This window comes from Phyllobates terribilis, unplaced genomic scaffold, assembly GCF_046119375.1.
Source record: "Phyllobates terribilis strain yellow unplaced genomic scaffold, ASM4611937v1 Scaffold_7__3_contigs__length_470593459, whole genome shotgun sequence".
NCBI classification, from domain to species: Eukaryota; Metazoa; Chordata; class Amphibia; order Anura; family Dendrobatidae; genus Phyllobates; species Phyllobates terribilis.
Genome location: NW_027362767.1, coordinates 460,675,100 through 460,702,210, shown reverse-complemented (window position 1 = coordinate 460,702,210; position 27,111 = coordinate 460,675,100).

Here is a 27,111-nt window from a genome sequence, read left to right as displayed (position 1 = left end):
GATGAGGATAACCAGTAAAGTTGTGGTGTGATGAGGATTATCAGTAAAGTTGTGGTGTGATGAGGATAACCAGTAAAATTGTGGTGTGATGAGGATTACCAGTAAAGTTGTTGTGTGATGAGGATAACTAGTAAAGTTGTGATGTGATGAAGATAACCAGTAAAATTGTGGTGTGATGAGGATAACCAGTAAAATTGTGGTGTGATGAGGATAACTAGTAAAGTTGTGATATGATGAGGATTACCAGTAAAGTTGTGGTGTGATGAGGATTACCAGTGAAGTTGTGGTGTGATGAGGATAACCAGTAAAATTGTGGTGTGATGAGGATAACTAGTAAAGTTGTGGTGTGATGAGAATAACCAGTAAAGTTGTGGTGTGATGAGGATAACCAGCAAAGTTGTGGTGTGATGAGGATAACCAGTAAAACTGTGGTGTGATGAGGATAACCAGTAAAAGTGTGGTGTAATGAGTATAACTAGTAAAGTTGTGGTGTGATGAGGATAACCAGTAAAATTGTGGTGTGATGAGGATGACCAGTAAAGTTGTGGTGTGATGAGGATAACCAGTAAAGTTGTGGTGTGATGAGGATAACCAGTAAAGTTGTGGTGTGATGAGGATAACCAGTAAAGTTGTGATGTGATGAGGATAACCAGTAAAGTTGTGATCTGATGAGGATAACCAATAAAGTTGTGGTGTGATGAGGATAACCAGTAAAGTTGTGGTGTGATGAGGATAACCAGTAAAATTATGTTGTGATGAGGATAACCAGTAAAATTGTGGTGTGATGAGGATCACCAGTAAAGTTGTGGTGTGATGAGAATAACCAGTAAAGTTGTGATGTGATGAGGATAACTAGTAGAGATGAGCGGTGTTCGACTAGAACTGTTCGCCAATCTCAAATTCGAGCTGTTTTGGGCGGTGTTCGAGTTGTTCGACGAACCCGAACGATTTGCAAAAAATTCGGCTGTTCGAGGTTATGTTCGATAACTGTTCGTGCACCAAAAGCGTGTCCTGCATGTCTGGCGCTATTTAGAGCACCAATCATGCAGGGATTGTCTGCCACTCACTGTAATGCCACAGCCATGGTGGTTGTGGCATTACAGTGATTGCCCAAATCGATGGGAACAGTGCCAACAGTGAAACATGAAAAGCCGGCAATTCAGCAGCGGCATACACCGGTACCCGACAATTTAGAACAGAAAGAATAGAGCTTCACACATAGATTAGATAGATAGAAACATGTCAGTCACATATATATGAAGTACAGTGACAGTGTTGCTTACTGTACTTGTCATTTAGTGTAAAGGATTTATCAAAAAAAATAATAGTGTTTTCATGCACCGTCTCTTTAAAAAAGCCGGCCGGCAATTCAGCAGCGGTACCCGACAATTTATAACAGACAGAATAGAGCTTCACACATAGATTAGATAGATAGAAACAGGTCAGTCACATATATATGAAGTACAGTGACAGTGTTGCTTACTGTACTTGTCATTTAGTGTAAAGGATTTATTAAAAAAAAATAATAGTGTTTTCATGCACCGTCTCTTTAAAAAAGCCGGCCGGCAATTCAGCATCTGTACTCGACAATTTAGAATAGAAGGAATAGAGAATCACACATAGATTAGATAGATAGAAACATGTCAGTCACATATATATGAAGTACAGTGACAGTGTTGATTACTGTACTTGTCATTTAGTGTTAAAATAAAGGATTTATTTAAAAAAAAATTGGCGTGGGGTTCCCCTTAATTTTAGTCTCTAGCGGAGGTTAAGCAGACTGCTGGGGCAGATGTTTGAAGCCTGGGAAGGGGGTAATACCCACGGAGCTTCCCAGGCTACTAATATCAGCCCCCAGCGGAATACCTAGCCTTTACTAGCTATTAAAATGGGGGACCCCCCAAAAAAATGACGTGGGGTCCCCCCTATTTTAATAGCTAGCAAAGGCTAGGCAGACAGCTGGGGGCTGATATTAATAGCCCAGGAAGGGTGCCATGAATATTGGCCCCCTCCCAGGCTAGAAACACCAGCCGTCAGCCGCCCCAGAAATGGCGCATCCTTAGAATGCGCCAATTCTGGCACTTAGCCTCGCTCTTCCCACTGCCCTGTAGCGGTGGCAGTGGGGTAATAGGGTTGGGGTTGATGTCAGCTTATAATGCCAGCTGACATCAAGCCCAGGTTAGTAATGGAGAGGCGTCTATAAGACACCCCCATTACTAACCCCATAGTCAAAGTTAAAAGAAAACACAAACACCCAGAATAAAGTCCTTTAATTGAAATAAAGACACATTCCTTTATTGTTCTAAATTAAACCATACTTACCGTCACGCCCATTCCAGCTGAAGCCAACGATCTCCTGCAATAAAAGAAAAATAATAAAGCAACCTCATCCTTACCTTTCCATGGTTCCCACGACAGCTTCAGCTCTGCTACATCGAGATAACAGGCTGGACCGCAGCAGAACGCTGCCATCCAGCCTGTCATCCCGCAGACACTGAGAAGCGCAGGCTTGCTTGCGCTACTCAGTGTCTGGCTGTGACGGCATCCAGATGAGCCGAGTTAATGTCCAATGAACTCGGCGCACCTCATGCACGTCACTGACAGCGTGGGAAAGTTCTCACGCTGAAGCGCTGAGTGCAGTAGAATTTTCCCACGCTGTCAGTGACGTACATGAGGTGAGCCGAGTTCATTGTCGGCTCATCTGGATGCCGTCACAGTCAGACACTGAGGCGCGCAAGCAAGCCTGCGCTTCTCAGTGTCCGCGGGATGACAGGCTGGATGGCAGCGTTCTGCTGCGGTCCAGCCTGTCATCTCGATGTAGCAGAGCTGAAGCTGTCGTGGGAACCATGGAAAGGTAAGGATGAGGTTGCTTTATTATTTTTCTTTTATTGCAGGAGATCGTTGGCTTCAGCTGGAATGGGCGTGACGGTAAGTATGGTTTAATTTAGAACAATAAAGAATTGTGTCTTTATTTCAATTAAAGGACTTTATTCTGGGTGTTTGTGTTTTTTTTAACTTTGCCTATGGGGTTAGTAATGGGGGTGTCTTATAGACGCCTCTCCATTACTAACCTGGGCTTGATGTCAGCTGGCATTATAAGCTGACATCAACCCCAACCCTATTACCCCCTGCCACCGCACCAGGGCAGCGTGGAAGAGCGAGGCTAAGTGCCAGAATTGGCGCATCCTATGAATGCGCCATTTCTGGGGCGGCTGACGGCTGGTGTTTCTAGCCTGGGAGGGGGCCAATATTCATGGCTCCCTTCCTGGGCTATTAATATCAGCCCCCAGCTGTCTGCCTAGCCTTTGCTAGCTATTAAATTAGGGGGGACCCCACGTCATTTTTTTGGGGGGGGTCCTCCATTTTAATAGCTAGTAAAGGCTAGGTATTCAGCTGGGGGCTGATATTAGTAGCCTGGGAAGCTCCGTGGGTATTACCCCCTTCCCAGGCTTCAAACATCTGCCCCAGCCGTCTGCTTAACCTCCGCTAGAGCCTAAAATTAAGGGGAACCCCACGCCAATTTTTTTTAATAATAAATCCTTTATTTTAATACTAAATGACAAGTACAGTAACCAACACTGTCACTGTACTTCATATATATGTGACTGACATGTTTCTATCTATCTAATCTATGTGTGAAGCTCTATTCTGTCTGTTATAAATTGTTGGGTACAGATGCTGAATTGCCGGCCGGCTTTCTTAAAGAGACGGTGCATGAAAACACTATTATTTTTTTTGATAAATCCTTTACACTAAATGACAATTACAGTAAGCAACACTGTCACTGTACTTCATATATATGTGACTGACATGTTTCTATCTATCTAATCTATGTGTGAAGCTCTATTCCTTCTATTCTAAATTGTCGGGTACAGATGCTGAATCGCCGGCCGGCTTTTTTAAAGAGACGGTGCATGAAAACACTATTATTTTTTTTAATAAATCCTTTGCAGTAAATGACAAGTACAGTAAGCAACACTGTCACTGTACTTCATATATATGTGACTGACATGTTTCTATCTATCTAATCTATGTGTGAAGCTCTATTCTGTCTGTTATAAATTGTCGGGTACCGCTGCTGAATTGCCGGCCGGCTTTTTTAAAGAGACGGTGCACGAAAACACTATTATATTTTTTAATAAATCCTTTACACTAAATGACAAGTACAGTAAGCAACACTGTCACTGTACTTCATATATATGTGACTGACATGTTTCTATCTATCTAATCTATGTGTGATGCTCTATTCCTTCATGTCTAAATTGTCGGGTACCGGTGTATGCCGCTGCTGAATTGCCGGCCGGCTTTTTTAAAGAAAGCGTCTTCTGAGCAGTTTGTCAGCTTTTGGACACCTTTGAAGGTGTTTTCTATGTGTTCCTATGTGGTTTTGTTTGCCTGCCATTGGTTTTAACGGTGTTCGACGGTGTTCTAAGGTGTTCGACGAACAGTTCGACGAACAGTTCCTCGAACATCCCAGTGTTCGACGAACCGAACCCGAACACTACGGGGGTGGCTCAACACTAATAACTAGTAAAGTTGTGGTGTGATGAGGATAACTAGTAAAGTTGTGGTGTGATGAGGATAACTAGTAAAGTTGTGGTGTGATGAGGATAACCAGTAAAGTTGTGGTGTGATGAGGATAACTAGTAAAGTTGTAGTGTGATGAGGATAACTAGTAAAGTTGTGGTGTGATGAGGATAACCAGCAAAGTTGTGATGTGATGAGGATAACCAGTAAAATTGTGGTGTGATGAGGATAACTAGTAAAGTCGTAGTGTGATGAGGATAACCAGTAAAGTTGTAGTGTGATGAGGATAATCAGTAAAGTTGTGGTGTGATGAGGATAATCAGCAAAGTTGTGGTGTGATGAGGATTACCAGTAAAGTTGTGGTGTGATGAGGATAACCAGTAAAGTTGTGGTGTGATGAGGATATCCAGTAAAGTTGTGGAGTGATGAGGATAACGAGTAAAGATGTTATGTTAGGAGATCCCAGGGGAACTCTGGCCTTTTCCCAGTAACCTCTCTATAGGGATCTGAATAATGTATTGTCCCCTGCGTTGCACCCACAAAGTGGCTGCTGGCTGGTGAAGCGATCTGGTTGAGAAAAGGTTCGTTAAGTCAGATCGATATCAGGAATGTCAAAGTCAGAAACAGACTCATGATGCAGTTGGGAAAATAGAAAAATGAGCCAAGGTCATGAGTCAGAGAGATCGAGCATACAAGGAGCAAACAAAGCAACAGACCAAAGAAAGAACAAACTATAACTGGCAGCTAGAAGTTGCAGCTGGGGGGTTAAATATAGTGTGGTCCTACCCCAAGCTTACAGGATATAATCAGCATCCTGTAGTAAAAGATAGAACATCTGTGTGGGCAGAACCACAAGTCCCAGCCAAATTAATGTAAAACAGGGTTGCACCTTCAACCCCTCCTAGTGCCATCAGAAGTGTAAGCGCGATGCCCATATCTTCAGAGGGGGAGGTTGTAGAAGCGGGTACAGACATGAACATAGTAGCAAACTAATGTTATACTGTTGGCACAAAAGTCCATCTTGTTACATTTTGTGCATTAGTGGTAGCCGTTACATTATGGAGAAAGCCTGGAAGAGTTTATGGTATAGTGGTATAATGTCACATATATAAACTTATAGAGCGTGGAGAATATCACAGTCGATTTCAACTAAAGGCAAAGCAACCAGTCTGTTGTGATGTGTCATCATGTGGCTAATGAGTTGGAGCACGCACCCAGGGACAGAGATGTAAAGCTCAGATCTATGTATGTAGAGCCACGCGCTTCACACTGCAGTTATTCCAGGCTTGTTAGCCATCATTAGCTCAAAAATGCTAAATATATAGAGACATTTGTGACACCCCAGGGGTCTGGTTGCCACAGTGATAGAGATATTACGTCTGAGAGCAGGTGGGAGGTCCTTTGGTCAGGGATCCTGTGCATGCCACACCTCCTGCCCAGTCCTGGGAGGGGAAGGACTTCCCCTATATAAACCCGGGGCTGAGGCAGAGTGAGTGAGAAAGAAGACAGAACAAGAGTAGAGAAGAGAAGCAGCATAGCAAGAAACATCAGGAGCTCTGTGGGGAGCAGTGTTACAACGAGTCAGGGGCTGGCAGCTACAGAGCTCGCCCTGACTGAGAAGATTTCTTACCGGACCCGGAGTCCGAGGCTGTGGGGACTAACTCCTACCCAGCAGCAGAAACCGTCCGGCAGAGGATTTCAGGTCCTCTGGCCCAGAAGCCCGAAGGCACGGTCACACGCGTGGGACCAGCACCGCCATCGTGGAGCGGAAGCCATTAGAAGGCCCCGAGTCACCGGCCATACGGGTGAGCACCACACGGTACACTCAGGGACGTGGGCTACTTATTCCCGCCTCTAGCAAGGTAGCCAGAAGAGTACAGTTAGTTGGGAAGGCCTACAACTCCGCCTGGCCAGGGGAGATCCCATCTGCTCAAGGACTGACCAGGCCCCTATCACTAGCAAGTACTCCGGGAGGGTCTATCTTTGTCACCAGTAAAGACCCTGAACTACACCGCACCGTCTCTGAGTGGTTCCTGCTACCCCCATCATCCACGTCGGCTGCCCTGAGGCCATACCCCTCCCGTTGGGGGTTATACCATCCACGCTGCACCATCCTTCCACCGGCCTCAGCGGTCTGCCCTGCAGCGGCAGCTCCATAGCTGCATTCAACGGGTGGCGTAGTCACCAACCATCTACTGCTAGTACATCGCCGCTCAGTTTGACTCCCTGGGCACGGACCGGGTCACCGCCACGAGACTACGACCCTCAAGAGATCCGGCTCCGGGTAAGCTCCCGCGTGCGCAACGCAGCGCGACACAGGCCCAGGGGCGCGTCAACTTTACTCCAATTCAGGTGCATCTGCTTCAGCCTTGTTCCCGCTCATCAGTGCAAGATGTGAAAAGACACTTTATAGAGTACAGACCAAAAGTTTGGACACACCTTCTCATTTAAAGATTTTCTGTATTTTCATGACTATGAAAATTGTACATTCACATTGAAGGCATCAAAACTATGAATTACCACATGTGGAATTATATACTTAACAAAAAAGTGTGAAACAACTGAAAATATGTCTTATATTCTAGGTTCTTCAAAGTAGCCACCTTTTGCTTTGATGACTGCTTTGCACACTTTTGGCATTCTCTTGATGAGCTTCAAGAGGTAGTCTTCCAACAATCTTGAAGGAGTTCCCAGAGATGCTTAGCACTTGTTGGCCCTTTTGCCTTCACTCTGCGGTCCAGCTCACCCCAAACCATCTCGATTGGGTTCAGGTCTGGTGACTGTGGAGGCCAGGTCATCTGGCGTAGCCCCCCATCACTCTCCTTCTTGGTCAGATAGCCCTTACAGAGCCTGGAGGTGTGTTGGGGGTCATTGTCCTGTTGAAAAATAAATGATGGTCCAACTAAACGCAAACCGGATGGAATAGCATGCCGCTGCAAGATGCTGTGGTAGCCATGCTGGTTCAGTATGCCTTCAATTTTGAATAAATCCCCAACAGTGTCACCAGCAAAGCCCCCCCACACCATCACACCTCCTCCTCCATGCTTCACGGTGGGAACCAGGCATGTAGAGTCCATCCATTCACCTTTTCTGCATTGCACAAGGACACGGTGGTTGGAACCAAAGATCTCAAATTTGGACTCATCAGACCAAAGCACAGATTTCCACTGGTCAAATGTCCATTCCTTGTGTTCTTTAGCCCAAACAAGTCTCTTCTGCTTGTTGCCTGTCCTTAGCAGTAGTTTCCTAGCAGCTATTTTACCATGAAGGCCTGCTGCACAAAGTCTCCTCTTAACAGTTGTTGTAGAGATGTGTCTGCTGCTAGAACTCTGTGTGGCATTGACCTGGTCTCTAATCTGAGCTGCTGTTAACCTGCGATTTCTGAGGCTGGTGACTCGGATAAACTTATGTGATTCGGGAGAGCTGCAGAATGTCGTTTCCTGGATTTCTTTATACAGATTTGGTTTATACAGCTTCCCATTGCTGGGTGTCCATTTGTCGGGGCTTTGGTCCTGCTCAGCCCTTATTCACACTTACATCATTTGGCATATAGTAAGGTTTTAATACTAGAGGTTAGGACCGTCCTGAATAGGGTCACCATGATGTGGTGGGATGGTTTTACATTTCTATGATCAAAACAATGTTAACTAAGCCCTCTATGTTATTTCCATGCACTATTGCTATTTAATTACTGCAGGGGATTTGCTCATTTTGCTTTTATCTTGTTTTTATCCTGGATTTCCAGTTATATCTTGATATAAACAATAATCTATTTCCACTTCTATAGTAATCTTATTTCATTAAGCTTGACGGCATCACTGTGTCTCCACTGACGCTCCTCTCGCCCACACATGTTGCTATCATGTATGTCAATTACACAAAGTAACTCTTCCCAATTATCTGCGACGTCCTATTAATGAAGTAACGTGAGAAGTTGCGGAGTTCCTTTACCCGCTGGTGACTTGGATCATGACCGAGGCTTTTAGACCGTGGCCCCACTATCAGTATTCGGTCAGTATTCAGTCAGTATTTTTTCTCAGGAGTGGGAACCAAAACCAGGAGTGGGTGATAAATGCAGAATTGGTGACTTGTTTCTATTAGACCTTTTCTCTGATTGTTCCTCACCTGGTTTTGGCTCCCACTCCTGAGAATAAATACTGACCGAATACTGGCCAAATATTGATAGTGGGACCGTGGTCTTACTAAGAGAATCACGCTCCAAGAAGAGCTATTTTCTTTTCCTAGGGACCCTCTGTGCCGTGTACAGACTTGCAATCAGCTTATAAAGTCCCAATTTCAAGCAATGAGAATTGTAGACACATTACAGGGGATTACTCATGTGCATTTACATGGCAGTGCCAAATTCACAGGGGGCAATGCAATTCATGTTTTTGGCTTTAGATAAGACGGTTTAGGATCTGCTAGGAGTCCACATAAGGAAGGACTATATGAGTATATACAGTATATCGTAGGTCCATGTGTTCTGGTTAGCTGCAGCCATTGCCACTATGGTTCTGTGAGGCTACTACAAAGTCAGACCCAAATTATAAGGACATTTGCAGCAATAAAAGCCTCTGAACGAAGATCTCAAGTGTGCAGAGTCTAATATACATTATATACTGATACACAGAGCTAGCAGGGGAGGAAGGAGAATGCAGCAGCTATTCCGGAGTCCAAAATGATGGGGTGGTCAAGGCGCAAGCTGTGTGTCCCACCCTACATCCCAACACATAAAATAAAATGATATACTGAACATACAGGTGCTTCTCACAAAATTAGAATATCATCAAAAAGTTTATTTCAGTTCTTCAATACAAAAAGTGAAGCTTCTATATTATATAGAGTCATTACGAACAGAGGGATCTATTATATAGAGTCATTACACACAGAGGGATCAATTATATAGAGTCATTACACACAGAGGGATCTATTATATAGAGTCATTACACACAGAGGGATCAATTATATAGAGTCATTACACACAGAGGGATCTATTATATAGAGTCATTACACACAGAGGGATCTATTATATAGAGTCATTACACACCGAGGGATCTATTATATAGAGTCATTACACACAGAGGGATCTATTATATAGAGTCATTACACACAGAGCGATCTATTATATAGAGTCATTACACACAGAGGGATCTATTATATAGAGTCATTACACACAGAGGGATCTATTATATAAAGTAATTACACGCAGAGGGATCTATTATATAGCGTCATTACACACAGAGGGATCTATTATATAGAGTCATTACACACAGAGGGATCTATTATATAGAGTCATTACACACAGAGGGATCTATTATATAGAGTCATTACACACAGAGGGATCTAATATATAGAGTCATTACACACAGAGGGATCTATTATATAGAGTCATTACACACAGAGGGATCTATTATATAGAGTCATTACACACAGAGAGATCTATTATAAAGAGTCATTACACACAGAGGGATCTATTATAAAGAGTCATTACACACAGAGGGATCAATTATATAGAGTCATTACACGCAGAGGGATCTATTATATAGAGTCATTACACGCAGAGGTATCTATTATATAGAGTCATTACACGCAGAGGGATCTATTATATAGAGTCATTAAACGCAGAGGTATCTATTGTATAGAGTCATTACACGCAGAGGGATCTATTATATAGAGTCATTACACACAGAGGGATCTATTATATAGAGTCATAACACGCTGAGGGATCTATTATATAGAGTCATTACACGCAGAGGGATCTATTATATAGAGTCATTACACGCAGAGGGATCTATTAGATAGAGTCATTACACGCAGAGGGATCTATTATATAGAGTTATTACACGCAGAGGGATCTATTATATAGAGTCATTACGCGCAGAGGGATTTATTATATAGAGTCATTATACACAGAGGAATCTATTATATAGAGTCATTATACACAGAGGGATCTATTATATAGAGTCATTACACACAGGGATCTATTATATAGAGTCATTACACACAGAGGGATCTATTATATAGAGTCATTACACACAGGGATCTATTATGTAGAGTCATTACACACAGAGGGATCTATTATATAGAGTCATTACACACAGGGATCTATTATATAGAGTCATTACACGCAGAGGGATTTATTATATAGAGTCATTACACACAGAGGGATCTATTATATAGAGTCATTACACACAGAGGGATCTATTATATAGAGTCATTACACACAGAGGGATCTATTATATAGAGTCATTACACACAGGGATCTATTATATAGAGTCATTACACACAGAGGGATCTATTATATAGAGTCATTACACACAGAGGGATCTATTATATAGAGACATTACACACAGAGAGATCTATTATATAGAGTCATTACACAGGGATCTATTATATAGAGTCATTACACACAGAGGGATCTATTATATAGAGTCATTACACACAGGGATCTATTATGTAGAGTCATTACACACAGAGGGATCTATTATATAGAGTCATTACACACAGGGATCTATTATATAGAGCCATTACACGCAGAGAAATCTATTATATAGAGTCATTACACACAGGGATCTATTATATAGAGTCATTACACACAGAGGGATCTATTATATAGAGTCAGATAAAGAGTTGGTAGGGGGCGCTAGTAGAATCTTACCTTCGACCTGCAGCTGATACTTGCAGTGAACCAAAAAAGCTGCCTAAATAAATAAAAACAGAAATGAGGTATCTGCGCTGGTCTAGGTGATTAAAAATAAACTGTGACCAAAATTATTAAAATATAAATATTTATTGGTAAATAGTTAAAAAAATTGAAGCATTAAAACTGATATAATTCAGGTATGATCAATGGGGTTAGCTGGCCTCCTAAGAGTAATATAAGAGCACAGTAAAAAATAAAATTGGATTGGTGGTTGTCTTGCTGGGAGTAGGCTCCAGGGAATGGCTAAATGATGGAAACCTAGGAGGGAAGGAGAGGGAAAGGTTTAAAGTAGGCCTGTAATTATGGGAGTAAAGTAGCTAAATTAGATATATATCGAGAATACCTAGTTGCGGTGTAGGTGTGGACGTGGCGTTTAGTGAGGCTCCGAAGAGACGGTTTGGACTAAAGATCTGTCGGGACACAATAGTGTTAGGAAAAAGGACCCAAACGGTAGCAGACAGACTCCCGGTGCTGGGAGAATTACCTTAGTTGAAAGGTGTAACAGGTGGCTGTAAGGTATGGGTTCTGCGTAGGTAACGTGGCTGTTTGATGTCCTACCTGGTTGGGCCAGATATAAACAATAATGATTAAGTATAGGTATATATATATCTCAGGAGATATAGATACAGTCATATGAAAAAGTTTGGGCACCCCTATTAATCTTAAGCTTAATGTTTTATAAAAATTGGTGTTTTTGCAACAGCTATTTCAGTTTGATATATGTAATAACTGTTGGACACAGTAATGTTTCTGCCTTGAAATGAGGTTTATTGTACTAACAGAAAATGTGCAATCTGCATTCAAACAAAATTTGACAGGTGCATAAGTATGGGCACCTCACCAGAAAAGTGACATTAATATTTAGTAGATCCTCCTTTTGCAAAAATAACAGCCTCTAGTCGCTTCCTGTAGCTTTTAATGAGTTCCTGGATCCTGGATGAAGGTATTTTTGACCATTCCTCTTTACAAAACAATTCCAGTTCAGTTAAGTTTGATGGTCGCCGAGCATGGACAGCCTCTTCAAATGATCCCACAGATGTTCAATGATATTCAGGTCTGGGGACAGGGATGGCCATTCCAGAACATTGTAATTGTTCCTCTGCATGAATGCCTGAGTAGATTTGGAGCGGTGTTTTGGATCATTGTCTTGCTGAAAGATCCATCCACTGCGTAACTTCAACTTTATCACTGATTCTTGAACACTATTGCCAAGAATCTGCTGATACTGAGTGGAATCCATGCATCCCTCAACTTTAACAAGATTCCCAGTGCCGGCATTGACCACACAGCCCCAAAGCATGATGGAACCTCCACCAAATTTTACTGTGGGTAGCAAGTGTTTTTCTTGGAATGCTGTGTTTTTTTGCCACCATGCATAACGCCTTTTTGTATGACCAAACAACTCAATCTTGGTTTCATCAGTCCACAGGACCTTCTTCCAAAAAGAAATAGGCTTCTTCCAATGTGCTTTTGCATACCTCAGCCGACTCTGTTTGTGCGTACTTGCAGAAACGGCTTCTTTCGCATCACTCTCCCATACAGCTTCTCCTTGTGCAAAGTGCGTTGTATAGTTGACCGATGCACAGTTACACCATCTGCAGCAAGTTGATGCTGCAGCTCTCTGGAGGTGGTCTGAGGATTGTCCTTGACTGATCTCACCATTCTTCTTCTCTGCCTTTCTGATGTTTTTCTTGTCCTGACACTTCTGGCCTTAACAAGAACTGTCCCTATGTTCTTCCATTTCCTTACTATGTTCCTCACAGTGGAAACTGACAGGTTAAATCTCTGAGACAGCTTTTTGTATCCTTCCCCTGAACAACTATGTTGAATAATCTTTGTTTTCAGATCATTTGACAGTTGTTTTGAGGAGCCCATGATGCCACTCTTCAGAGGAGATTCAAACAGGAGAACAACTTGCAAGTGGCCACTTTAAGTAGCTTTTCTCATGATTGCATACACCTGGCTATAAAGTTCAAAGCTCAATGAGGTTACAAAACCAAAAAAAGTGCTTTAGTAAGTCAGTAAAAAGTAGGCAGGAGTATTTAAAACAAGAAAATGATAAGGGTGCCCATACTTATGCACCGGTCAAATTTTGTTTGAATGCAGATTGCACATTTTCTGTTAGCACAATAAACCTCATTTCAAGGCAGAAACATTACTGTGTCCAACAGTTATTACATATATCAAACTGAAATAGCTGTTGCAAAAACACCAATTTTTATAAAACATTAAGCTTAAGATTAATAGGGGTGCCCAAACTTTTTCATATGACTGTAAATGTAAGTGCCGGAGGATATTCAGGTTATAAGAGACCGCCAAGTTACGCAAATCTATATGTAGGGATGTGGGAGCACCATCACATCTTTCCCAATGGTAAACCACATCCGGATCTAATCCTGTGGCGCCGCTTCATTGACGACATCTTGTTTATTTGGTCAGGGAACCAGGATTCTCTCGAACAATTCCTCACTGAACTTAATAATAATGAATTTTTTCTCCAATTCACCTCATCAATAAGCACCAAACAGGTTAACTTTTTAGACTTAGACATATATATCAAGGATAATCAAATATGCACTCGCACTTTCTTCAAACCTACCGATACTAATAGTTTTATCCACACTAGTAGTTGTCATCTCCCTAGCTGGCTCCTAAATGTACCCAACAGCCAGTTTAAAAGACTCTATAGAAATTGCTCAAAACCAAATGACTTTGAAAATGAAGCCAATCTCTTAACGGCCAAATTCCTTGATAAAGGATATGACCCACTAATCTTGTCCAAGGCCAGGAAAGAGATATATAAAACTCCCCGAACAGAACTAATGGCTACCAGAGAAACCATACGTACCAACATTAAACAACTTGATGATTTTAACATTGATATCCCTATTATCACTACTTACAATTCCAATACCCACCTCATTAGAAAAATTGTCCAGCGACATTGGAATATCCTCAAGGATGACAAGATAATAGGGGATATTATCCCTCCTAAACCTAGATTCATATTTAGGAGAGCCAGAAATTTGGGCAATATAGTAGCCCCATCTATCAAAAACCCTTCATTTACTCCCTTGCCTAAAAACCCATTTACAAACCCAGTCGGCTTCTTTCCATGTGGGAAATGCACAGTATGCAAACATCTACACACCAAAATACAAAACAGAATATCCCATGGAGATATAGAGTTTCCAATCAAGGACTTTATCACGTGTACCACTAAGGGTGTCATTTACGGACTTAAGTGCCCCTGTAATAAGTTATATGTGGGCCGCACAATACGTTCCCTAACCAGGAGAGTGGGGGAACACATACGCAATATACGCACCAAATTTGCTAAACACCCCCTCTCCAAACATTTTGCTGAGAAACACGGAGGCTCGACCAAAGGCATCCAAATTACTGGCATTCAGATCGTACACAAACATTGGCGACAGGGCCATTACATTAACCAGATGTCCCGCATTGAGAGTGGCTGGATTTTTAAACTTAATTCACTAAGACCAAAAGGTCTTAATAGTGAGATTGAACTTTTTGCTTTTTAATGAATACCAGAACTTTAATGTGTATCACGCTGCTAACCATAGATCTCAAGCATCAATTTTACACCAACGTGAAGTTACCATGGTGTCTAAGATACGAACTATGGTGACCACAAGATCCTAATGATTGCCTTCACCTGCAATGGAATAAACACATGAGGACCGAGTACCTACCTATTTAAGGAACCTCCCAGCACTGAAGGACCATCCCTGACGAAGGATTCCGTGTAAATCCGAAACGCGTAGGAAAGGTCCTCAGTGCTACCCATACCCGCTCTATCGCGAGAGATCGCGGGATCTGACGTCACCTACCACGTGACCGGACGCCCCGCTACCCTCCGCGAGCAGGAAGCAGGCACCTCTGCACTTCCGCTGCTACCGGAGCCTCCGGCCGGGACTCCGAACGTAGTGCTACAGAATCCAGCTCCACAGTCTTCATCATCAGGTCAGTGCTATACGACCTATCAGTACCTCCAACAAGGGGAGACGCAAGAATCAACGTGCCTGCAACAACAGCGGCTACTTCCGCTATACCAGGTACACCAGCACACACTGTGCCCGCCACAGCAGAGCTTTTCTTTTACTCGTCGATGCTTGTTATGATGGACTTTGTTGTTTAAACATATACTGGATGCAGTCCATATCTTAACAGCCTTAACCCAGGTCGGTCTCTTATAACCTGAATATCCTCCGGCACTTACATTTATCTATATCTCCTGAGATATATATATACCTATACTTAATCATTATTGTTTATATCTGGCCCAACCAGGTAGGACATCAAACAGCCACGTTACCTACGCAGAACCCATACCTTACAGCCACCTGTTACACCTTTCAACTAAGGTAATTCTCCCAGCACCGGGAGTCTGTTTGCTACCGTTTGGGTCCTTTTTCCTAACACTATTGTGTCCCGACAGATCTTTAGTCCAAACCGTCTCTTCGGAGCCTCACTAAACGCCACGTCCACACCTACACCGCAACTAGGTATTCTCGATATATATCTAATTTAGCTACTTTACTCCCATAATTACAGGCCTACTTTAAACCTTTCCCTCTCCTTCCCTCCTAGGTTTCCATCATTTAGCCATTCCCTGGAGCCTACTCCCAGCAAGACAACCACCAATCCAATTTTATTTTTTACTGTGCTCTTATATTACTCTTAGGAGGCCAGCTAACCCCATTGATCATACCTGAATTATATCAGTTTTAATGCTTCAATTTTTTTAACTATTTACCAATAAATATTTATATTTTAATAATTTTGGTCACAGTTTATTTTTAATCACCTAGACCAGCGCAGATACCTCATTTCTGTTTTTATTATATAGAGTCATTACACACAGAGGGATCTATTATATAGAGTCATTACACACAGAGGGATCTATTATATAGAGTCATTACACACAGGGATCTATTATGTAGAGTCATTACACACAGAGGGATCGATTATATAGAGTCATTACACACAGGGATCTATTATATAGGGTCATTACACGCAGAGGGATTTATTATATAGAGTCATTACACACAGAGGGATCTATTATATAGAGTCATTACACACAGAGGGATCTATTATATAGAGTCATTACACACAGAGGGATCTATTATATGGAGTCATTACACACAGGGATCTATTATATAGACTCATTACACACAGAGGGATCTATTATATAGAGTCATTACACACAGAGGGATCTATTATATAGAGTCATTACACAGGGATCTATTATATAGAGTCATTACACACAGAGGGATCTATTATATAGAGTCATTACACACAGAGGGATCTATTATATGGAGTCATTACACACAGGGATCTATTATATAGAGTCATTACACACAGAGGGATCTATTATATAGAGTCATTACACACAGAGGGATCTATTATATAGAGTCATTACACAGGGATCTATTATATAGAGTCATTACACACAGAGGGATCTATTATATAGAGTCATTACACACAGGGATCTATTATATAGAGTCATTACACACAGAGGGATCTATTATATAGAGTCATTACACACAGGGATCTATTATGTAGAGTCATTACACACAGAGGGATCTATTATATAGAGTCATTACACACAGGGATCTATTATATAGAGTCATTACACGCAGAGGGATTTATTATATAGAGTCATTACACACAGAGGGATCTATTATATAGAGTCATTACACACAGAGGGATCTATTATATAGAGTCATTACACACAGGGATCTATTATATAGAGTCATTACACACAGAGGGATCTATTACATAGAGTCATTACACAGGGATCTATTATATAGAGTCATTAAACACTGAGGGATCTATTATATAGAGTCATTACACACAGGGATCTATTATGTAGAGTCATTACACACAGAGGGATCTATTATATAGAGTCATTACACACAGGGATCTATTATATAGAGCCATTACACACAGAGAGATCTATTATATAGAGTCATTACACACAGGGATCTATTATATAGAGTCATTACACACAGAGGAATCTATTATATAGAGTCACTACATGCAGAGGGATCTATTATATAGAGTCATTACACGCAGAGCGATCTATTATATAGAGTCATTACATGCAGTGGGATCTATTATATAGAGTCATTACACGCAGAGGGATCTATTATATAGAGTCATTACACACAGGGATCTATTATATAGAGTCATTACACACAGAGGGATCTATTATATAGAGTCATTACACACAGAGGGATCTATTATATAGAGTCATTACACAGGGATCTATTATATAGAGTCATTAAACACTGAGGGATCTATTATATAGAGTCATTACACACAGGGATCTATTATATAGAGTCATTACACACAGGGATCTATTATATAGAGTCATTACACACAGAGAGATCTATTATATAGAGTCATTACACACAGGGATCTATTATATAGAGTCATTACACACAGAGGAATCTATTATATAGAGTCACTACATGCAGAGGGATCTATTATATAGAGTCATTACACACAGAGGGATCTATTATATAGAGTCATTACACACACAGGGATCTATTATGTAGAGTCATTACACACAGAGGGATCTATTATATAGAATCATTACACACAGGGATCTATTATATAGAGCCATTACACACAGAGAGATCTATTATATAGAGTCATTACACACAGGGATCTATTATATAGAGTCATTACACACAGAGGAATCTATTATATAGAGTCACTACATGCAGAGGGATCTATTATATAGAGTCATTACACGCAGAGGGATCTATTATATAGAGTCATTACATGCAGTGGGATCTATTATATAGAGTCATTACACGCAGAGGGATCTATTATATAGAGTCATTACACACAGAGGGATCTATTATATAGAGTCATTACACACAGAGTGATCTATTATACAGAGACATTACACACAGAGGGATCTATTATATAGAGTCATTACACACAGAGGGATCTATTGTATAGAGTCATTGCACACAGAGGGATTTATTATATAGAGTCATTACACACAGAGGGATCTATTATATAGAGTCATTACACACAGAGTGATCTATTATATAGAGACATTACACACAGAGGGATCTATTATATAGAGTCATTACACACAGAGGGATCTATTATATAGAGTCATTACACACAGAGGGTTCTATTATATAGAGTCATTACACGCAGAGGGATCTATTATATAGAGTCATTACACACAGAGGGATCTATTATATAGAGTCATTACACACAGAGTGATCTATTATATAGAGACATTGCACACAGAGTGATCTATTATATAGAGTCATTACACACAGAGGGATCTATTGAATAGAGTCATTACACACAGAGGGATCTATTATATAGAGTCATTACACACAGGGGGATCTGTTATATAGAGTCATTACACACAGAGGGATCTATTATATAGAGTAATTACACCCAGAGGGATCTATTATATAGAGTCATTTCACTCAGAGGGATCTATTATATAGAATAATTACACGCAGAGGGATCTATTATATGGAGTCATTACACACAGAGTGATCTATTATATAGAGTCATTACACACAGAGGGATCTATTATATAGAGTCATTACACGCAGAGGGATCTATTATATAGAGTCTTTACACACAGAGGGATCTATTATATAGAGTCATTACACACAGAGCAATCTATTATATAGAGTCTTTATACACAGAGGGATCTATTATATAGAGTCATTACACACAGAGGGATCTATTATATAGAGTCATTACACACAGAGGGATGTATTATATAGAGTCATTACACACAGAGGGATCTATTATATAGAGTCATTACACACAGAGGTATCTATTATATAGAGTCATTACACACAGAGGGATCTATTATATAGAGTCATTACACACAGAGGGATCTATTATATAGAGTCATTACACACAGAGGGATCTATTATATAGAGACATTACACACAGAGGGATCTATTATATAGAGTCATTACACACAGAGGGATCTATTATATAGAGTCATTACACACAGAGGGATCTATTATATAGAGTCATTACACACAGAGGGATCTCTTATATAGAGTCATTACACACAGAGGGATCTATTATATAGAGTCATTACACGCAGAGGGAACTATTATATAGTCATTACACACAGAGGGTTCTATTATATAGAGTCATTACACGCAGAGGGATCTATTATATAGAGTCATTACACACAGAGGGATCTATTATATAGAGTCATTACACACAGAGTGATCTATTATATAGAGACATTGCACACAGAGTGATCTATTATATAGAGTCATTACACACAGAGGGATCTATTGTATAGAGTCATTACACACAGAGGGATCTGTTATATAGAGTCATTACACACAGGGGGATCTATTATATAGAGTCATTACACACAGAGGGATCTATTATATAGAGTCATTACACCCAGAGGGATCTATTATATAGAGTCATTACACTCAGAGGGATCTATTATATAGAGTAATTACACGCAGAGGGATCTATTATATGTAGTCATTACACACAGAGTGATCTATTATATAGAGTCATTACACACAGAGGGATCTATTATATAGAGTCATTACACACAGAGGGATCTATTATATAGAGTCATTACACACAGAGGGATCTATTATATAGAGTCATTACACGCAGAGGGAACTATTATATAGTCATTACACACAGAGGGAGCTATTATATAGAGTCATTACACGCAGAGCGATCTATTATATAGAGTCATTACACACAGAGGGTTCTATTATATAGAGTCATTACACGCAGAGGGATCTATTATATAGAGTCATTACACACAGAGGGATCTATTATATAGAGTCATTACACACAGAGGGATCTATTATATAGAGTCATTACACACAGAGGGATCTATTATATAGAGTCATTACACGCAGAGGGAACTATTATATAGTCATTACACACAGAGGGATCTATTATATAGAGTCATTACACGCAGAGCGATCTATTATATAGAGTCATTACACACAGAGGGTTCTATTATATAGAGTCATTACACGCAGAGGGATCTATTATATAGAGTCATTACACACAGAGGGATCTATTATATAGAGTCATTACACACAGAGTGATCTATTATATAGAGACATTGCACACAGAGTGATCTATTATATAGAGTCATTACACACAGAGGGATCTATTGTATAGAGTCATTACACACAGAGGGATCTATTATATAGAGTCATTACACACAGGGGGATCTATTATATAGAGTCATTACACACAGAGGGATCTATTATATAGAGTCATTACACCCAGAGGGATCTATTATATAGAGTCATTACACTCAGAGGGATCTGTTATATGTAGTCATTACACACAGAGTGATCTATTATATAGAGTCATTACACACAGAGGGATCTATTATATAGAGTCCTTACACGCAGAGGGATCTATTATATAGAGTCTTTACACACAGAGGGATCTATTATATAGAGTCATTACACACAGAGCGATCTATTTCACGTGTTTATTTCTGTTAATGTTGATGAATATGACTTACAGCCAATGAAAACACAAAAGTCATTATCTCAGTAAATTAGAATACTTTATAACAACAGCTTGAAAAAATGATTTTAAAATCTGAAATGTCCTACTGAAATGTCTGTTCAGTAAATGCCTCAATACTTGGTCGGGCTCCTTGTGCATCAATTACTGCATCAATGCGACAATGTGGCATGGAGGGATCAGTCTGTGGCATGGAGGGATCAGCCTGTGGCATGGAGGGATCAGTCTGTGGCATGGAGGGATCAGCCTGTGGCATGGAGGGATCAACCTGTGACATGGAGGGATCAGCCTGTGGCATGGAGGGATCAGCCTGTGGCTGCTGAGGGGTTATGGAAGCCCAGGTGGCTTTGATAGCCGCCTTCAGCTCGTCTGCATTGTTGGGTCTGGGGTCTCATCTTCCTCTTGACAATACCCCATAGATTCTCTATAATAGATCCTCTATGGGGTTAAGGTCAGGCGAGTTTGCTGCCAATCAGGCACAGTGATACTGTTGTGTGTAAACCAGGTATTGGTACTTTTGGCCGTGTGGACAGGGGCCAAGTCCTGCTGGAGAATGACATTTCCATCTTCAAAAAGCTTGTCGGCAGAGGGAAGCATGAAGGGCTGTAAAATGTCCTGGTAGACGGCGGCGCTGACTTTGGTCTTGATATAACACAGTGGACCTCCACCAGCAGATGACATGGCCCCCCAAACCATCACTGATTGTGGCCTCTCCACTCTTCCTCCAGACTCCGGGACCTTGATTTCCAAATGAAATGCAAAATTTACTTTCATCTGAAAACACCTTGGACCACTGAGAACAGTCCAGGTCTTCTCCTTGGCCCAGGTAAGACGCTTCTGGCGTTGTCTATTGGTCATGAGTGGCTTGACACAAGGAATGCGACACTTGTAGCCCATGTCCTGGATACGTCCCTGTGTGGCTGCTCTTGAAGCAATGACTCCAGCAGCAGTCCCCTCCTTGTGAATCTCCCCAAATTTTTTTAATGACTTTTTCTTAACAATCCTTTCCAGGCTGCGGTTATCCCGGTTGCTTGTGCACCTTTTTCTACCACACTTTTTCCTTACACTCAACTTTCCATTAATATGCTTGGATACAGCACTCTGTGAACAGCCAGCTTCTTCAGCAATGACCTTTTGTGGCTTCCTCTCCTTGTGGAGTGTGTCAATGACTGCCTTCTGGACATCTGTCAAGATGATTGTGGAACCTACTGAAACAGACTAAGGGACCTTTTCAAATGCATCGGAAGCCGTTTCAGGTGTTTTTTCTTAATTATTCTAATTTACTGAGATAATGACTTTTGTGTTTTCATTGGCCGTAAGCCATAATCAGCAACATTAACAGAAATAAACACGTGAAATAGATCCCTCTGTGTGTAATGAATCTATATAATAGATCCCTCTGTGTGTAATGACTCTATATAATAGATCCCTCTGTGTGTAGTGACTCTATATAATAGATCCCTCTGTGTGTAATGACTCTATATAATAGATCCCTCTGCGTGTAATGACTCTATATAATAGATCCCTCTGTGTGTAATGAATCTATATAATAGATCCCTCTGTGTGTAATGACTCTATATAATAGATCCCTCTGTGTGTAATGACTCTATATAATAGATCCCTCTGTGTGTAATGACTCTATATAATAGATCCCTCTGCGTGTAATGACTCTATATAATAGATCCCTCTGTGTGTAATGACTCTATATAATAGATCCCTCTAAGTGTAATGACTCTATATAATAGATCCCTCTGTGTGTAATGAGTCTATATAATAGATCACTCTGCGTGTAATGACTCTATATAATAGATCCCTCTTTGTAATGACTCTATATAATAGATCCCTCTGTGTGTAATGAATCTATATAATAGATCACTCTGCGTGTAATGACTCTATATAATAGATCCCTCTGTGTAATGACTCTATATAATAGATCTCTCTGAGTGTAATGACTCTATATAATAGATCCCTCTGTGTGTAATGAGTCTATTTAATAGATCACTCTGCGTGTAATGACTCTATATAATAGATCCCTCTGTGTAATGACTCTATATAATAGATCCCTCTGTGTGTAATGACTCTCTGGAATAGATCCCTCTGTATGTAATGACTCTATACAATAGATCGCTCTGTGTGTAATGACTCTATATAATAGATCCCTCTGTGTGTAATGACTGTAAAATAGATCCCTCTGTGTGTAATGACTCTATATAATAGATCCCTCTGTGTGTAATGACTCTATATAATAGATCCCTCTGTGTGTAATGACTCTATATAATAGATCCCTCTGTGTGTAATGACTAGTGTTGAGCCACCCCCGTAGTGTTCGGGTTCGGTTCGGTTCGTCGAACACCGGGATGTTCGAGGAACTGTTCGTCGAACTGTTCGTCGAACACCTTAGAACACCGTCGAACACCGTTAAAACCAATGGCAGGCAAACAAAAACACATAGAAACACATAGAAAACACCTGCAAAGGTGTCCAAAAGCTGACAAACTGCTCAGAAGACACTCTCTTTAAAAAAGCCGGCCGGCAAATTCAGCAGCGGCATACACCGGTACCCGACAATTTAGACAAGAAGGAATAGAGCATCACACATAGATTAGATAGATAGAAACATGTCAGTCACACATATAAGAAGCACAGTGACAGTGTTGGTTACTGCACTTGTCATTTAGTGTAAAGGATTTATTTAAAAAAATAATAGTGTTTTCATGCACTGTCTCTTTAAAAAAGCCAGCCGGCAATTCAGCATCTGTACCCGACAATTTATAACAGAAAGAATAGAGCTTCACACATAGATTAGATAGATAGAAACATGTCAGTCACATATATAATAAGTACAGTGATAGTGTTGCTTACTGTACTTGTCATTTAGTGTAAAGGATTTATTTAAAAAAATAATAGTGTTTTCATGCACTGTCTCTTTAAAAAAGCCGGCCGGCAATTCAGCAGCGGTACCCGACAATTTAGAACAGAAAGATAGAGCATCACACATAGATTAGATAGATAGAAACATGTCAGTCACATATATATGAAGTACAGTGATAGTGTTGCTTACTGTACTTGTCATTTAGTATTAAAATAAAGGATTTATTATTAAAAAAATTGGCGTGGGGTTCCCCTTAATTTTAGGCTCTAGCGGAGGTTAAGCAGACGGCTGGGGCAGATGTTTGAAGCCTGGGAAGGGGGTAATACCCACGGAGCTTCCCAGGCTACTAATATCAGCCTCCAGCTGAATACATAGCCTTTACTAGCTATTAAAATGGGGGACCCCCCCAAAAAAATGACGTGGGGTCCCCCCTAATTTAATAGCTAGCAAAGGCTAGGCAGACAGCTGGGGGCTGATATTAATAGCCCAGGAAGGGAGCCATGAATATTGGCCCCCTCCCAGGCTAGAAACACCAGCCGTCAGCCGCCCCAGAAATGGCGCATTCATAGGATGCGCCAATTCTGGCACTTAGCCTCGCTCTTCCACGCTGCCCTGGTGCGGTGGCAGGGGGTAATAGGGTTGGGGTTGATGTCAGCTTATAATGCCAGCTGACATCAAGCCCAGGTTAGTAATGGAGAGGCGTCTATAAGACACCCCCATTACTAACCCCATAGTCAAAGTTAAAAAAAACACAAACACCCAGAATAAAGTCCTTTAATTGAAATAAAGACACAATCCTTTATTGTTCTAAATTAAACCATACTTACCATCACGCCCATTCCAGCTGAAGCCAACGATCTCCTGAAATAAAAGAAAAATAATAAAGCAACCTCATCCTTACCTTTCCATGGTTCCCACGACAGCTTCAGCTCTGCTACATCGAGATGACAGGCTGGACCGCAGCAGAACGCTGCCATCCAGCCTGTCATCCCGCAGACACTGAGAAGCGCAGGCTTGCTTGCGCTGCTCAGCGTCTCTCTGTGACGACATCCAGATGAGCCGAGTTCATGTCCAATGAACTCGGCTCACCTCATGCACGTCACTGACAGCGTGGGAAAATTCTCACGCTGAAGCGCTGATTGCAGGAGAATTTTCCCACGCTGTCAGTGACGTGCAGGAGGTGAGCTGAGTTCATTGGACATGAGCTCACCTCATGCACATCACTGACAGCGTGGGAGTATTCTCCTGCACTCAGCACTTCAGCGTGAGAATTTTCCCACGCTGTCAGTGACGTGCATGAGGTGAGCCGAGTTCATTGGACATGACCTCGGCTCATCTGGATGCCGTCACAGCGAGACAGTGAGGAGCGCAAGCATGCCTGCGCTTCTCAGTGTCTGCGGGATGAGAGGCTGGATGGCAGCGTTCTGCTGCGGTCCAGCCTGTCATCTCGATGTAGCAGAGCTGAAGATGTCCTGGGAACCATGGAAAGGTAAGGATGAGGTTGGTTTATTATTTTTCTTTTATTGCAGGAGATCGTTAGCTTCAGCTGGAATGGGCGTGATGGTAAGTATGGTTTAATTTAGAACAATAAAGAATTGTGTCTTTATTTCAATTAAAGGACTTTATTCTGGGTGTTGTGTTTTTTTTAAATACTTTACTAGAAATTCATGGCGGTCATGTCTAATACTGGCGTGACCCCATGAATTTTGGGCTTGGGGCCAGCTGATAATACCAAGCTGGCCCTAACCCCTTTATTACCCAGTGAGCCACCGCACCAGGGCCCTGGATGAGTTGGGTACAGCGCCAGAAGATGGCGCTTCTATGAACGCGCCATTTTCCGGGGTGGCTGCGGACTGCAATTTGTAGCGGGGGGGGGCCCAGAAAGCTTGGGCCTCCCTGCGCTGCAGATTCCAGCCCCCAGCTGCCTAGTTGTACCTGGCTGGACACAAAAACAGGGCGAAGCCCCACGTCAATTTTCTTTAAATTATTTCATGAAATAATTAAGAAAAAAAGGGCTTCCCTATATTGTTGTGTCCGGCCAGGTACAAATAGGCAGCTGGTGGTTGGGGGCAGCCCGTTCCTGCCTGCTGTACCTGGCTGGACACAAATATAGTGCGAAGCCCCACTTCAATTTTTTTAAATTATTTCAGGAAATTCATGAAATAATTTAAAAAAAATTGATGTGGGGCTTCGCCCTATATTTGTGTCCAGTCAGGTACAGCAGGCAGGAACGGGCTGCCCCCAACCACCAGCTGCCTATTTGTACCTGGCCGGACACAACAATATAGGGAAGCCCTTTTTTTCTTAATTATTTCATGAAATAATTTAAAGAAAATTGACGTGGGGCTTCGCCCTGTTTTTGTGTCCAGCCAGGTACAACTAGGCAGCTGGGGGCTGGAATCCGCAGCGCAGGGAGGCCCAAGCTTTCTGGGCCACCCCCACTGCAAATTGCAGTCCGCAGCCACCCAGGAAAATGGCGCGTTCATAGAAGCGCCATCTTCTGGCGCTGTACCCAACTCATCCAGGGCCCTGATGCGGTGGCTCACTGGGTAATAAAGGGGTTAGGGCCAGCTTGGCATTATCAGCTGGCCCTAAGCCCGAAATTCATGGGGTCACGCCAATATTAGACATGACCACCATGAATTTCTAGTAAAGTATTTAAAAAAAACACAACACCCAGAAAAAAGTCCTTTAATTGAAATAAACACACAATTCTTTATTGTTCTAAATTAAACCATACTTACCATCACGCCCATTCCAGCTGAAGCCAACGATCTCCTGAAATAAAAGAAAAATAATAAAGCAACATCATCCTTACCTTTCCATGGTTCCCATGACAGCTTCAGCTCTGCTACATCGAGATGACAGGCTGGACCGCAGCAGAACGCTGCCATCCAGCCTGTCATCCCGCAGACACTGAGAAGCGCAGGCTTGCTTGCGCTCCACAGTGTCTCTCTGTGAGGGCATCCAGATGAGCCGAGTTAATGTCCAATGAACTCGGCTCACCTCATGCACGTCACTGACAGCGTGGGAAAATTCTCCTGCACTCACCGCTTCAGCGTGGGAGAATTCTCACACTGAAGCGCTGAGTGCAGGAGAATTCTCCCACGCTGTCAGTGACGTGCAGGAGGTGAGCTGAGTTCATTGGACATGAGCTCACCTTATGCACGTCACTGACAGCGTGGGAAAATTCTCCTGCACTCAGCGCTTCAGCGGGAGAATTCTCACGCTGAAGCACTGAGTGCAGGAGAATTCTCCCACGCTGTCAGTGACGTGCAGGAGGTGAGCTGAGTTCATTGGACATGAACTCGGCTCATCTGGATGTCGTCACAGAGAGACGCTGAGCAGCGCAAGTAAGCCTGCGCTTCTCAGTGTCTGCGGGATGACAGGCTGGATGGCAGCGTTCTGCTGCGGTCCAGCCTGTTATCTCGATGTAGCAGAGCTGAAG